General features: G+C 41.0%; 1 protein-coding gene across 1 annotated transcript in view; it reads right to left on the bottom strand.

Moving 5' to 3' along the window:
* Positions 1-16690, bottom strand: part of PGM5 (phosphoglucomutase 5) — a 186644-nt gene that overhangs the window by 80451 nt on the left and 89503 nt on the right. The gene's annotated exons all lie outside the window — the stretch shown is intronic.

Below are 16690 nucleotides of genomic sequence, written 5' to 3'. Positions count from 1 at the left end.
ATGGCTGAGGCCTTTGTTGTAACTGCATTTCAATCCAACTTCTCTGTGTTCAATCCTCCTTTCTCACTCCCCCATAAGTTTTGATCTTGAATGCAACTTTGATCGTGAAGGCAGAAAGGAATAAACTTTCTGAAAGCAAATATCTCTCAGTGTTGCTTCCTGGGGAACACAGTGTGCAATGTTGCTCAACAGGGTGTATATATAAGATTTTACAAGAATGATCATAGAATCACAATTTGTAATAACTGAAACAATCCTAATGTCCATCAAAGTAGAATGGACAAATAATTTGTGATATACAATGTAATACTATAAATCCTATTGTGCAAACTATTGCCGCATGCGACAATTTGAATGACTCTCATAAATATAACCCAGACAGGATCTGGCTTATGATGGCTTGACTTACAATTTTTCCCCTTTGTGATTGGTTTATCCAGATACTACCCCATCGTAAGTTGAGGAGCTCCTATGACTTACGGTGGGGTTGTGGTTTCTACTGAATGACTATCGCTTTTGCACCATCATAAAGTCAAAAACTCTTAAGTTGAACCATCATACATCAGAGACTATGTGCTGTGTTGCCAGCATTAAGTGCATTTTTGACTTAACGATATTTTTGACTTAAGATGGGTTTATCAGGATGCAATACCATCTTAAGTTAAAGAGCATCTGTATTAAGTAAAAGAAGTCAGTAACAAAGGTGTATACACTGTATTGTTCCACTTAGATAAAATTCAAAAACAGCCAAAACTTATCAATGCTGTCAAGTTTCAGGCTCAGAGAAGTCAAGTTTTTGTTCAAAGTCTCACAGAGGTAAGGGGCAGTGCTAGAAATGGAACCCAGATCTGCTTAGTTCTCCTCATGTTCCATTCCCTTACACCATCCTGTCTCTTCAAATGTCTTAGTGCCTCATGAGGGATGTAGATCACAAAGCAGGCTAGGGAATGAGCTGATACCACAGACATTGGCCTGATGAGTTTTATCTTCCCCATATGCTAGCAAACGAAAGAGAAAAACACCAAATGCCTACCAACAGCAAGATTTAGTCATTTAAAGGCTGTGAGTGCAGGGGATGACCATAGAGTGGGATCAATGAGGGTCTTGAGAAAGAAGAGGAAGAAAGACAAACACAGGATAAAATACACCACATAGTAATGATTCCTTTAGGTTGGCTTTGTGGCCAGCTAAAGTAAAAAAACATCTAGAAACTCTTGCCATGGGAAGGTGAACACCTCGCTTTTCACAAACCCCAAATACAATGAATGTGCTCAGGACTGAAAAATTGTGTGCTGCCTCTTCCAGTTTGTATTGAAAATCACTTTTCAGGTGGTCAGCTGTTATTTCAAATATTCTGTCTTCTCTCTTTTTCAATGGTTTAAGAAAGATATAGAATCATGCTTACATCCTGGTATAAACAATGAAAGAAACCATCCACCAACTGTACAGCAAAGATAAATTTTCTTTTGCCTTTATAATAACATTATCTTCATGGTCAGAAGATTATGGAAGGTCAGAATAACATTAATTTCATTGTCAGAAGCTCAAGGAAGAGAGAATAAGTCACACAGAAGCCTTCTGGGACAGCACATAGTCAAGCCTGGGTCAAAGTTCATTCAACAAAGGTGAATGCATATGGATGACAAATAAAATGCGCAACATGGGGCAGAGGTGAGGGTGAGAGTGAGGGTATGGGGTGTGGGGATGTATGTTCTCTGACCAAAACATTCTTGTAGGTTCAAAGCCAAGTTGGCAGGTCTGAAGGGAGGGAAAAGGATTTCCCTAGCTCCCACCCTTTCAAATTAATCACTGTCAGGAGGTCATCAAGCTGAAGGCTGTGGCTGGATTTTAAAGGACCGGATACTTTTATAACTATGAGCCACAGTTGCAGGTATTCAAGCCAAAATAACAATATGGGTAATCAAATTCCAGGATTCTGGGTATGAGTTAATTGTGTCCTAGGGTCAAAAAGGAATTTCCCTCTCTCCTCCCTCTCCTGAACTTGGGATTCATCCCAAACACAGCATTCAGCAGATACCATGCGTTAGACGGGTTTTTGGCAGGAGGCCCCTGGAATCTCTGAAATCCTCTAGTACAAAAGCTGAAAACGAAGTTGCCCATGCTGAGGGGCTGAATCCTTCTCCCCAACTGCTTGCCATTGTGTGGGGGACATAAACATGAGAACTCACTTCCTAGGAAAGGCCAGAGTGTGAAGGGAAAAAAAGAAAAGTAACCTGGGCCACATTTTTCCTGCAAGTGAGAATGAGCCTGAAAACTATGCTGGATATAACTCTTTAGTCTGAATTTTAAAACCTCCTAAAATGTGACTTAGGTTGGAAATTGTCTCAACCTAGCTTTCCAACAGTTTCTCCCACACTATTCCTCATGTGTTCTATGCTGCCAACAAGATGAATGATTTCCTATTTTCCAAATATGCCCTTAAGTTTTTTTGCTGTATATTGCCCAGTCCTTTTTTATGCTATTCATTTCTCCTGGATTAATCCTTCTTTCTCACCTCTGTCAGAACACTTCAAGTTGCCTGAAGACCTACCTTAAATGCTTTTCCAGCATAAAGCGTGTTATTTCATTTTGTGCTCTTGTAATGGGATAGCTCATACTAGATAATTTATAAAAAATAGAAATTTATTTCCCACAGTTCTAGAGGTTGGGAAGTCCAAGATCAAGGCAACAGCATCTGATGTGGTGAGGCCTTCTTGCTGCACATGGCAAAGGCAGCAGGAAAAGCTAGCCTCATTCTGTGTAAAGACTTTTTTATAAGGGTCTTAATGCCATTAATGAGGAAGGAGCCGTCCTGGCCTGATCATCTCTTAAAGGCCCTCTCTCTGAGTACTATCACATTGGCAACACCTGACTTTTGGAAGGACTGAAGTTCCAGCATGAATATTGCAAGCTACAAAAACTTCCAAACCATAACAAAGCCTGTGGCAAAGACTCCTAGGTGGTCAAAAATCCATCTCATCTTTTCGGACACACAGGTGGAATGTAGTTCTCAACCTCCCTTGAAATTAGCTGTGGCCATGTGACTGAGTTCTAGCCAATGAAACTCAAGTTCTAGCCAAGGGAACCCCTCTTTCAGATCCGGCTATAAGATCTTTTTGTTTTCCACATTCCTTCTCCTTCTGCCAGCTTGATGTGGACAAGCCCAGCAACCTTAAAAGCCTTATGTTGAAGATAGCCGACCCATGAGAGGGGAGGACCTGGATCTCTGAATCACCATCTGGTACAGAGTCAACTATGAATCAGGAACATCTGTTTTTAACTTTAGGGGATTGAAAACACCTTTTTATGTGTTTGAGTGGTTATACATCTTGGGGATAGTTTTATAGTAGCAGCTACACTATCTTAATGAATCTAGTCCTTTCCTCATCACTGAAATCAATCCAACGTGACCCTTCCCACTGCAGAGCTTCCGTGGTATAGGTCTTTATGTTCACATTGTTCTTGCACATGCTATGTGCTGACTGAACACTTTCCCTCCACACACAAACACTATCACCACCACCAATGTGCTAGAACTTCTATGAGGGCAGGAACTGCATCTTATATGTCTTCATGGCTCCTTCAATGTCTAGAATAAAACAGTGTCTCTCCGGACTTGTCCTCAATAAATGCTATATGATTTCAGTTGACTAATAAATATTATTTAAGGAGTTGTTAAAAGGGTTTTTAAATAGCAGGGGACTAAGTAAATCTATTTTATGGTCTTTTCTCCTTGAAGTTTTCTTTACAATATAATTAAGTCATTTCTGCATGTTTTATCTAAATTAGTCATTTTGAGAAAAGATAATTTCTCCAGGTATTAATTAGTGGGGCTATTAGGATGTGGCAAAGGCATATCTTAGAAAGACAGATCTTACAGAAAGAGGGGCAGTGACTAAATGATCATCAAAGGTTTGAGGAGCAAAAGGACACATTATTTTTATCTTACCATTCTGATGGTCATGCTATCCTTATGTGATCAAACAGGATAGTAAATACAAAAGTACCTTAAAAGTGCCCTGAAAGCTCACTAAGCATAGGGGTGCGGACATATCCACCTTTGCGCCTCCAGTGTCCTGGCCAGTGCTTGCCCATAGTAGGTATTCAAATATTTATTAACCCAAAGCACTATATCATTATGTATGATAAGAGTCTACCGGAATATCATATATTGATGACTCTTTGTTTACCTTGCAAGAGAGTAGCCAAATAAACACAGGCTGATCATATCAAGTGCATGAGGCATATCCAGCTGCTCTTGGAATCCTCCTTCAAGAAAGCTGTGACAGATTTAAAGAGCACAAGATCCAGGTCTCTCTTCCTTTCCTCTGTCTTCAAATGTCCACTTTCTTGAGAGCCAAGAAGGGCCCATGGTACTATTTTCTACACCTTGAACTCTCAGACCCCTTTTAAGACCCTCAAATACACAGATTAGAAAGATATTTGCGTCATATATATCTAACAAAGGACTCACATGCAGTTTATATTTAAAAAACTTGTATAAACAGCTTTTTTTTTTTTTTTAAGGCAGATAACCTTAAAAAATAGGCAAAAGTTTTGAACAGGCACTTTACAAAAAAAAATTCAAATAACAATTAGCATATGAAAAGATGCTCAACATCACTAGAGATCAGAGAAATGCAAATTAAAACCACAGTGAAATATTACTATGTATCCACAAGAGTAGCTGGAAAGAGTGGTATTGCTAAGTGCTGGTAAAGATGTGGAGCCCTAATGTACTGTTGAAGGGATGAAAATTAGTACCAACTGTGGTGTATTTATTCAATGTGGTATATTCACACAAAGGAGTACCTTAGGACAACAAAAATGAACTGCCTGCCATTAGATGAAACAATAAGAATGAATGTCACGCTCATGACATTGAGTAAAATAAGCCAGACCCAGAGGAATATAAACTGTATGATTTCATTTATGTATCACTCAAAAATAGACAAAATTCATCATTAATGGGAAAAGTCAGAATAGTGGTTACCTCTCAGGAGGAGAGGGAATAAGTGATCAGAATGGGGAACAAGGAAGCTTCAGGTGCTATTCTGTTTCTTGATCCAGATGGTAGTTACAAGGTATGTTCATTTGGTGAAAAATTCCTTGAAGTAAACATTTATGAGTTGTGCCTTTTCTGTATGTCCATTATACTTCAATTAAAAGTTTATTTAAAACAAAAAGCTCTCTGCAGTGGTTATGACTAAGTGCATGTTTGAATTAGCGATGTTTACATAATCCCAAGAAACAAACTACTGAAGATGGAGTTTAATAGCATCCTGGATATGCTGGTTAATGTCTAACAGACATTTAACACAACAGCCCTCAAGGTAGCTCTTCAATATTTTCACATTGATGAGTTCACTCCCAGATCCCTTCTTTGATGTCTAGCACTGCTGGCTGGGGCTGCTCTATGATAAAAGGCTTACATGAGTTTGTACTTTAAAAGTCTGTTTAAGAAAGCCTACCTGGTTCATATATGAATGAGGCAGAGTTCAGCTAAACCTGGTTTTCTAATAGCAATCTTCAAATCTACTCTTAAAACCATTTTTTGGATGGAACAACTCACACTTTCAGGTATTAATAAAATAAACATAAAACATGAGGCTATCATAATAAGGGAACTACAAAAGTTTTTCAACCATATATATAAATTTTAGCAAAGTGCTATTCAATCCTGGGACCTCCATTATTTCAGCCTGGTCTAAATCTCAAAATCCACATATTAAATAACTCCTTCCTTGCCTGTCTTATCAGAGAGGCCGTAAAGTTCAAATGGGATAGTATATAATTTTACAAAATGGCCTACAGAGTTGCAATATTGTCACTGCTCTTAGTACTGGACCTTCCACTTAACCCAAAGGGAACAAAATATATCATTTAAAGAATATTTAAAAGAAAAAGCAAAAGATAACTGCATGTCTCATAGTATCTCTAAACTTCTAGCGTTTGACCAATTATAAAACAAATAAAGGTGGACCCCAACCCCATGGGCCTTTTTGCCGCTTTACCTAGAAGCTTCTCCACTTTCATTTTAGGTAAGTGTCATAGGGAAAAGGACTGTTTCCAGTTAGATCTTAAATTTTGTTAGGCAACATAGGCAGGCAGATTTCTGAAAATCCTGACTTTACTTGAAAGAAAAAAAACAAAACAAAACAAAACAAAAAAAACTTGGCTTTAGGAAATGGACCAAAGATCCAAGAGAAAAATAGTAAAATTGAAACTACCACACTCTCTTCAACTGTTAAATAATCTGGACCCCTACATCTGGAAAATTAACAAGTGTCTGTGTTTACAACCTTGATGCTTGAGCACTTTAATGTAAGCTGTTCCTGGCTCTGGTTATTTTCAAAGAAAATAAATTGCCAAGGGTCTAGCGCTGGGGAATTTTAAGTCTCAAGTGCTCCAGCTAAGTTGAGAGAAAGTTAAGAGACAATTGTCAGCTACCCTTCAGGCTTCCATGAGTTGTTCCCAGACTAGCAAGACATGAATCATCTTCTTATCTTTTTGTTTTGTTTTGCTTTGTATTTTCCAGGTTATACAGACCTCTTATTGAAGCCTTAAAAAAAAAAAAAAAAAGACCTATATAATACTCTTGGAAGATGTAAAATCAGTTCATTCACTCCTATAAACTAAAAGTGGTAATCACTGACATGACAGCTCCAACCCAGGAGATAAAGCATTTCTGTAAAACAAAGCTTTTTATGTTTCTTAAACTATTTTTGTTTGTTCTCTTTTCTATGTCCAATTGGCATGTTTTCTTAGTATTATGAAATCTTATTGAATCTATGTCATACGACACAAGGGAAAGGACACATCTAGGCACTGTACATTAAATGAATATACAGCAACTATAAATGGATACTCACTCTAAAAGAAGAAGAAAGAACAGAGAAGACTAGTATTTGTATAATGCTGCTTCACTACTCTATGAGTAACGGTAATTCTATGAGGCATGAGTATCCACTGAAATACAATGGCATTATTAGTGTTCCCAAAGCAAACACCTGTTCCTTGCTATGGTGTTTCATATTGGATTCTGTTTCAGCAAGGCCACAGGGACTTCACTGTCTGTCCCGTGTTCCATGAGGGGGGAATAAAGAATGGCCAGAATATTCTAAAAGTTGGGTCTAAATATAAGAAAAAGATTGATAAATATAATCACATTAAAAATTATAAAATTTCTATTTGTCAAAGACACTCAAAAAACAAAGTAAACCATAGATTGAGAGAAGATAGTTGCAATGCATAAAATCGAAGGAGTAATGGCTAATCTAAATGAAGACGTCCTACAAACTGATAAGAAAAACTCAGATGACCTAAGCAAGTCACAGAGGAGGAAGACTGATTGGCCAATATGAAAATATATAGTAAATCAGGGAAATGAAAATTAAAATAACAGCCAGGTATCATGTCACATGCATCACATTAGCCAAATATAAGAAAAAAAGAGGCTGGGCACAGTGGCTCATGCCTGTCATCACAGCACTTCGGGAGGCCAAGGAGGGTAGATACCTGAGTTCAGGAGTTCAAAACCAGCCTGACCAAGATGGCAAAACCCTGTTTCTACTAAAAATACAAAAAATTAGCCAGGCGTGGTGGTGGGCACCTGTAATCCCAGACACTTGGGAGATTGAGGCAGGAGAATCACTTGAACCCGGGAGGTGGAGGTTGCAGTGAGTCGAGATTGCACCATTGTACTCCAGTCTGGGTAATAAAGTGAGACTCTGTCTCAAGAAAAAAAAAAAAAAAGAGGCCAGGGCATAGTGGCTCTTGCATGTAATCCCAGCACTTTGGGATGCTGAAGCAGGTGGCTCACAAGGTCAGGAGATCGAGACCATCCTGGCTGACAGGGTGAAACCCTGTCTCTACTGAAAATACAAAAAAAAAAAAAAATTAGCCAGGCGTGGTGGTGGGCACCTGTAGTCCCAGCTACTTGGGAGGCTGAGGCAGGAGAACAGCATGAACCTGGGAGGCAGAGATTGCAGTGAGCCAAGATTGTGCCATTGCACTCCAGCCTGGGTGACAGAGTGAGACTCCGTCTCAAAAAAAAAATCTAATAATACCGAATGTTGGTGAAGTGTCATGAGAAAAAAGAAAAGAAAAAAACAAAACACAACAAGATTATAAGTTGGTACACTCACTTTACATTCAGAGTTGTTTGAGAATTCCTAGTAGACTTGATCATAATCCAGCAAGCCCCACTCTGGTATCTTTCCTAGAGAAACTTGAACCCACGTGCACAAGATGAGGCTCAAGGATGTTTATTACCACACTATATGTGAAAGAGAAATAGAACTAAATCAGAAGCAACCTATTATCCATCAGAAAGGCAATAGACAAGCTGTAGTTTATTTCTACAGTGACAAACAGCTATAGTCCAAGGCCACCAAATTATAGAATGCAAAAGAGCCACAAAAAAGAAATTGTATGTACTTTTGTCTTGCAGTATTATCTCAGACTCCTGCTATTCCAATTACTGTTTCTTCATCAATAGTTCATATTGAAAACTTAGTGGGATATCGCTCAAACTCTTTGATAACAGGTTTCAGATATTTGCAACATTGAAGAATAAATGGGACTAAATGGAGAGACACCACCACCTGGCTCAGAGAAGCAGCCAGAACCCACCAATACCACTAGGGCTGTGGAGGAACTTGGAAGATCCCCCATAACTATGCCTCTGATGGCAGAAGGCAAGTCTGTGCACGCTAGCTGCAGCCAAATATAATTAATTAGCCTGGGCATTTCCCAAGATTCTTAGTGCCTTTTATTTACATGAATAGAACTCAAAACCTTTCCTGTTTTTTTTTTTTTTTTTAAACTAAGAGATGGTGTTTACATTTTGTGTGCTATGAATATTTCCCCTTCCTTTTCTCCTGCTAACCTGTCCAACAATATCACAGAAAAGAATTCATCAGTCCTGTGTATGGTTCTTATCTTTGGCTCTCTTTAGGGAGTTCCTGTTTTTTGGACAATAGATTAGTATCTCTCAGGGCCAAAACTCTACAGATTCCAGGTGGAGATGCCCTGAGCAGGGCGACGTGCAAACCTTTGGGTTCCCTTTGGGAATGTGAGTGTCAGCTGTCCATGATACTGGGTTCAGAATACCATGGATTGAACACCACATTCCACCTGTTTCATTTCATCATGTAACTCTGATCTGTGACCCAATGGATGACGCACGTTGCCGTTTCCTATGAAGCCAAATCAGGTCACAGGCAGCTCTCTCTGTCTGGTTCCGAGAAGACAAGCATATATCAAGGGATGCAGAGGCAGCCACCCCACCTGAAAGGAACCTCTTCAAGACTGCACTTATCTTCCCAGGGTTTTCTTTGGTCACTCAGGTTTGGGTTGAATTTTATCAGGAAGCATAAGGAAAGGTCATGCCATATTAATTCTGCTCTAATGTTGTCTTTTAAAGAAACACTTCAGTTTAATGACACATAGTTATGAGGAAAGGGAATATTGAAAATTTCCCTTTTCAATATGATGCTGCTTCAGTTCTTTGCACACATCATCCACTTAGGTAGGGATACTCCTTGTATCAGTGAGGGCCCCAGCAGAATTGATGGCACACTCAAAACTGAGTAATTTGAGAGTTTAATACCGGAACTGTTTACACAGGTGTGGCTAGTGGAGAGGGCAAATAACATCAGGGCTACCAGCATCCTGCCCCTAGATTCATTACTGAAATCCAGGGACATATCTGTGTGGAGAGGGCTGCCTGGCAGGAACCTTGACCTTCAGAAGAGTCATGTTGCCAGCCTACGGAAATCCCATAGGGAGAGAAAGAAATCCCTGGCCACATTCTCCTCCTTCTGTCTGGTAACTGCAGTGCTCCCAATTGCCAAAGCCCAACTAAAATCTGGAGGGAAGAGGGGGTCTCTTGATAGTCCCTGTAGGTCAGTCTGCAGGACGGGGAGCAGAGAGAAAGAGACGGAGTGGAGGTCTTGAAGGCAAATGAAAGACACCAGTACCATCCCCTCCTGGACTCAGACCACTTCCTTACTTTCCAGGTTTATCTAGCCAGTCCTCTCTTTGTACTGCCACTGCAAACCCCAGGAGTTAGACACTCAGCACAGGATATTGCATTAGATGCTGGGACACCTAACTCCCTCTCTAATCCGTGAGCTTCTTGAAGGTAAGTGCTTAAAGACACTTGCTCATTTCATGCAAACATCATGGGGCCCATCAGAACATGGACTCCTCCTACATTAGTATAAAGATGATTTAGATTCCAGAACTTGGTCTTAAAATATCAGTGGAAGCAAATACATGGGATGATTGAAAGTTTGAGATAAGCAGGGAGATTACAGCATGTTCACACCTATAATCCCAACACTTTGGGAGGCCAAAGATGGGGGATAGCTTGAGTCCAGGAGTTTGAGACCACCCTGGGCAAAACTCCTGGCTCAAAAAAGGAAAAATACAAAAATTAGCCAGGTGTGGTGGTATGCACATGTAGTCTCATCTACTTGGGAGGCTGAGATGGGAGGATCACTTGAGCCCAGGAGTTCAAGGCTGCAGTTAGCTATAATCATGCCACTGTACTCCAGCCTGGGCAGCAGCAAGACCCTGTCTCAAAAAACAAAACAAAACAAAACCAGAAAGCTTAAGATAAATCAAATGATGGTGGATGAATTTCCAAATGGAATTACATACAAAGGGTTGGCTGAAAAGGTTAATAAACTTATATGTCAATTCACCAAGTCCAGTGCTGTAAATTTATTATGAAAAGGTAAGAGACTATGGTAAAAGTGGCCTCTCTACTTTGGCAGGATGTTTCAAAACCAAATGCTCATTTCGTTGTAAAACTTCACAAAGAGAGTAGAGTATACATTTCTCATATTTACATAGAGCACCTTGTGGGGTTGATGGTTTCATTCAGCACACATGGGAAAACGCTGGCTAAGATTTACCAATCAATATTTTCTTTATATGACTCTGATAATGGTGGAGTTCTAGGGAATTTACTCCCACCGAACACTTTCGAAGAGCAAGGGAGAAGGAGTATTTCAAATGCTCTGAACTCACATCAAGGATTTCCAGCAAGATGCCTTGTCCAAAGAGCCTTGAGAAAGGAGACGTTGGAAGGGGATGCCTTGGAAGCAGAGATACTCCTCCTCCAGATCCTAACTTACACTAAGCTCTGAACTCAGCAGGGAGGGGCAGCCCTGCCTTAGCGTCCACTCTGGGACTAGCCTAGTGGGGACAGCTGGAGGCATGGTTAGTGAATGTGGCTGACAGCAAGTCTGTTTGGTATCTGAGTGACGTGTGTTCTGTTCCCCTGAGCAGTCTGGTTCTGGGATTCAGACCCAGGGAAGGTGGTAGGGGAAGAGGAAGGAGATGGGAACAGCAGCTGTTTGCATTCAGGATCACCCACCCGGTGCTACCTGCACTGAGACCGATCCTCTCTCAGAGGGCCTAGTCGTCTCTGGGAGACAGAGACCAAAATAGGTTGGTGAGAACAGGCAGTTCCTGAGATCAACTGGAGAAGCAGAGACTCCCCAGGGAGATGAGAAGGCCACTTAACTGACCCTCCCCCTTCTCTGGAGACTAAGGCAAGGACCATGTTGGTCTGTGTGGTTCTATTCCATGCTTAGGAGAAACTTTCTACTAAGAGAAGGGCAGGGAGCTTTTACTTCAAGGACTAACTCCCAGACAACAAGCAAGCCTACTGGTGGTAGAAGGACAAAGGGCTAGTAGAGAAGTGAATGGAAGACTCCAGGGCTTGTGAGCTTGGAACTGCCTCAGGGGCAGAGTCTTGTGGTGGGGGAGGGGGCTGGTGAGCAGTCCCTTTAGGTAAAATCCCACAACCAACACAGGAGGGAGGTAAAGACAATGGAGCAGGAGGAATACCTCTCTCTCTGTCAGACCAGGGCTGAAGCCCAAGCTGTGCCTTTTGTGCTAAAGATATCCCTTCTCCAAGACCCAATAATTTATGGCTATTAAAAAGTATTGTAGCACACTGAGTTTCTCAGAACACTTTAATGCCATCTGCGAAAGCGCTGCCATAATAAATACTCAAATGTAGAGTGTTTGCAATGGGAATGATGCCCCCTTGGTATGTGGTGCCTTTACACAGTGCACATCCTGTGCAACTGGATGCAGCAGCTCACCACTGGCCTCACCTGAATTCAGGCAGAGTAGAACCTACTGTCCTCAAATCCTCTACGGACATTTATGGTGTAGCAGGAAGTGGACTACACCCTTCAGATATGGTCACACGATGAAGAGTGGCCCTGAAAGCCTTTCACCATCTTTGAACTGTTGAAGACACAATTTTGAATGGCATATTTTATTTTTTCCAATTGTGTGCCCTGTGCAAAAGCATTCGGTGTTGGTAAACTCTGTGAACGTGTGTGTGTGAGGCCCCATCCCATGTCACACCAAAAATATTAAAATACATTCACATCTCACATAAAAATCTACTTTTTGCCCCAAAAGAACTTGAAAGAATTTGTATAATTTTGCTTTTGAAATGATGAGGCTACAAATCACTCATTTAATTAACTACTGGCAAGGGTATTGCTCATGCACACTTTGGAAACCTTTCAAAAGAAGATAATATATCCTACAAATTATTCTAAAGTGTTATGGTGATTTCTTGAATATTAAATTTAAGAATAAAGTGACAACATGTGGTATTTTATACATATTCAATTAAGCAGTTAATCATGTTGGTGCTGCAGATGTCTTCATTTTGGAGCTTATAATTATTTTCAGGTCTTTAAGTAGGTTCATGAATATCAACAGTCCTAGGCAAGGGGCTGAAAGTGCCAATGAAGGATAAAATGCATGTGTGTATGTGTGTTTGTGTATGGATGTTCGAGTTGGTAGGTGGCTGTATATTTTGGGGACACAGAAGGATAGTTTAACTCATCAGGACCTTAGGTTATTTCTTGCACAATAAGGTTCCAGGAAGAATCCTCCACCTTTCCTACAACATTCTGCATATCTTGTTTTTACTTTCATAAGGTTCTACAAATTTATTTCTGAACTTTCCATCCCAGAAATTCTCTCAGCCAGCTCACATTTTCTCTGTCAATTTCCAATGCAGTTAATTATGCAGATTTGGAATATGAGATACAGACACATGCAATCCCAGCACACTAACCCAACACTAAGCTATTGACTGAGTTTCTCTGCAAATCTTGAAACAATGTTCCAAGAGTCAGAAAAAAGAAATGATCCTTCACTTACATATTTTCTAGCTGGATGAAATATGACAGTGGATTTTTTTCCCCTCATGAAACCAAATGTGCATATCCAATCCAAATAAAAGTAGCAAATTGACTTCATATGATGTAAACTTTTATTAAACTTGCAGTATGATTACACATATGGAATTCCCAGATAGTGGCCTTAAAGGCCTAACTTAGCAAATAAGCTTGGACAGCATTTCCCCCTCTTTTTGGTAAGCTGTAAAACATTCTGAGATGGGGGAGCCAGTGGTACTTAATTATTCACCTTCTCCGGAGAGGTTAAAGTTTTTCACACTTTCTTGATAATAAGAACCACCTGGGGTGCTAATTAAAAATGCAAATTCCTAGACTTCTTTACTAGAATATTCTGGGTTACAGGTCTTGGTTAGAGCCCAGGTGTCAGTACTTACAAGTAGTGATTTTTTATTGTTTTGTTTTTGTTTTTTTTCTAGAGATTCTTGTATTTAGGCAAGTTTAAAATAGTTAAGACAAACTGTACGCAAATGACAGTGATCAATTAACACACGCAATTGTATATATCTATTCACAGTTTTAATAGCTGAATTTTGATGCACGTATTGTAGTGTTTAAGAGGTCCTCAAAGGATATTATCTGATTGGGGGTTCAGACTTGAACTGACATTGAACATTTGTGCTGGTAAGAGAGTCTACCATGTGAGCATGCTGACTATGCTAGTCAAACCCCAGCAGGCTGAGGTCCAACTCTTGCCTCCCCTTGACATCTCTCTTAAATGTAAGCAAAGCAACTGTCCTCCCCACCCTATCCCCATAGCTGTAAGCATCTCACTGGATTTAAAATCTGACACACTGGGGTTTGAAGTTCCGCTCTTACACTATTAATTCAGTGACACTTGCAAGCCAGTCATTTATCCTCTCTTATCCTCAGTTCCTGCATCTAAGATTAAAGAGGCTGTGCAGTAGAGTGAAACAAGGTCTGGCTCCTTGGGTAGACAAACCTGGGTTCAAATCCTGACACCCACCTTTCACTAGCTTTGGGGACTTGGGTAAGTCACTGCTTTTCTACAAGCCTTCATGTCCTCATAGGCAGAGATGAGGGTAGTTGTGACACACGATAAACACTCCATGAATGCAGCTATCACTTAACAGGCAGAAATTCTTACCTTGGGTAGGGAAAAGTGCTTGTGTGACTTGAAAGCACTCTGACCATGGGGTCCCCATCAGAGGGCACCCATAGCTGAATTTGACCTTGAGGAAAAGAATCTCTCCTCTCTTGAAGAAATACTCCTCAGTTTCACTTTCCAGGGACTCCAAAGGCTTGCAATTCCCAGACAAGCCATGCTTTTTGCCCTCCAGGACTTGGTGATGCTGCTTCCCTCACTTCGGCTAGCTGAGTCTTAACTGTCCTTTCAGTCTCAGCTTCTGGGAAGCACCACTAGAGCCCCAGAGCTACAGACTAAAGGTCTGTGTCCACTCCAAATTCATATGTTAAATCTTAACCCCCAACGTGATATTATTAGGAGGTGGGGCCTTTGGGAGGTGATTAGTTCATAAGGGTGAAGCCCTCATAAATGGGATTAGTGCCCTTACATTAGAGACTCCAGAGAGCTCCCTCAACCCTTCTGCCACATGAGGATACAGCAAAAAGACAGCCATCTATGAACCAGGAAGCAGGCCCTTGCAATACACTGAATCTGCTGGGTCCTTGATCTTCGACTTCCCAGCCTCCAGAACTGTGAGAAATGCATTTCTGTTGTTTATAAACCACTCAGTCTATGGTACTTTGCCATAGTAGCCCAAGTGGACGAAGAAGTGTAGAATGAGTGGTCCCTCCTGGGGTTCCCCAGACACAATCAGCCCACCATCTGCTGTCCCATAGCACCTAGAGCATTTCTGCCATAACACCTTTCACACTATGCTGTCCCCCGCATGCATCTCCAGCAGCTTCAGGAGGACAAGGGCTGTGTCTTTCTCTGAATAGCAACTCAGTTCAGGGTGTGGCAATGAACGGGGCTTGAGGGGTGTCTATTGATTGAACAAGATCTCCGGACTACATTCCAATGGGCGTAAGAAGGATTATCAAAAACTCAGGGCTGAAGAGATTCTAATATACAGAGCCCCAGCTGGTTTGCAAATCACTGCAGGTAGCAAGCGGTGCTCCTGCTGCAAGTGGACTTTGGCTGCACACAGAAAAAGAGTTTGAGAACCCCTGAGCTAACTGAGAAGAGAAGGGAGGTCCTGGTTAGTGCAGGTTTGTTAATGAAATTAGCATGACTCTTGGATGCTGGGTGGAAGCCTCTGATTGGGAACAGGACTGCCCATGAATGTGCGGGGGTCTCAAGAGAGGCCGCACACAGCCTTCCCTAAGTGTCTCCCCAAACAACCTGTGGCCTGGGTGACTCGGCTACCTGGGTGCCCTGGGAACAGCATTGCTACTGCCAGACCTGTCCCAGAACAGAGGGTTCAGACCTTTGGAGGACACATACTGTCACATTTCTGTAAGTTTAGCCTCTCCTGCAGATTTTTGTTTACTGGGAAATATACCTCAAAAAGGTGGATTTCAAAGAAGGCGAATTTCAAAGGAGGAAGTGAGTCTAGGATTAGAAACTACTGGAGAAGACAACCTATTTGCCTATAAGTAGAAGCACCTCCTCCCCTCAAAGCCCCTTTTTCCTCTTCCCTCTTCCCCATCTTGTAAAATAAACCATAGTTTATTTCAGTGAAATCGTTATAGGTTTGCAATAAACGCTTTCTTTTTCTTTGCTCCAATTTAATTTGTTTCTGCCCCTGGCAACCCAAATGCCTGTATTTAAACAACCAATGTCCTCAGACTACTAACTGGAAAACTAAATTACCGAGAGATTAAATAGTTTGTCCAAAGCTACGAACTGTAAGTGGCTGGGCAGGGAGTCAGGCCCTGTCCTGCCCAATTCCAGAACCCATTCTCTGTACACTGAATCATGCCAAGATGTTTTTAGGGACCTCTATGGGTATTTCTGGCTATGTTTTGCCTATAAAAAATTGTTTATAAAAAGTGTGGTAGATTGAAATAGTGGAACTGTAGGAAACACTTGTTGCAAAGACCAAAACTATAGCCTTCTTCTAGCAGCAGTAGTAATAATAATAACAGCTAACTTTTCAGCATTTACTATGTGTTAGGCACTGTGCTAAACACTGTAAAAGGATGTTATCACCTTTATCCTCCCCATTCTTAATAGAGGATATTGAGACTCCGAGAGGTTATATGACTTGTCCAAGGCCTCAGAGCTAGTACAAAAAAAGCCCTGTGGTTCAAAGCCAGCTCTCTCTCTCTCTCCAAACTCAAGCCTCACTGTACAGAAATGAATGGTACAGTGCAGGCAGGACAAACAGAAACCTTAAAGAGGCAGTGGTTGCTTCTCTGCAGCCATCATTATAATTCACAACAGAGAGGCATGTCCAAGTAATATCAGGATGTGCAAGTTGTGAAATTTTCACTAAAAGTCAGAAGGCCAGTGGTGA

Source organism: Piliocolobus tephrosceles, chromosome 14, assembly GCF_002776525.5.
Source record: "Piliocolobus tephrosceles isolate RC106 chromosome 14, ASM277652v3, whole genome shotgun sequence".
Taxonomy (NCBI): domain Eukaryota; kingdom Metazoa; phylum Chordata; class Mammalia; order Primates; family Cercopithecidae; genus Piliocolobus; species Piliocolobus tephrosceles.
Note: the sequence above shows the minus strand (reverse complement) of the source record. Positions and strands in the feature narration are given on the sequence as shown.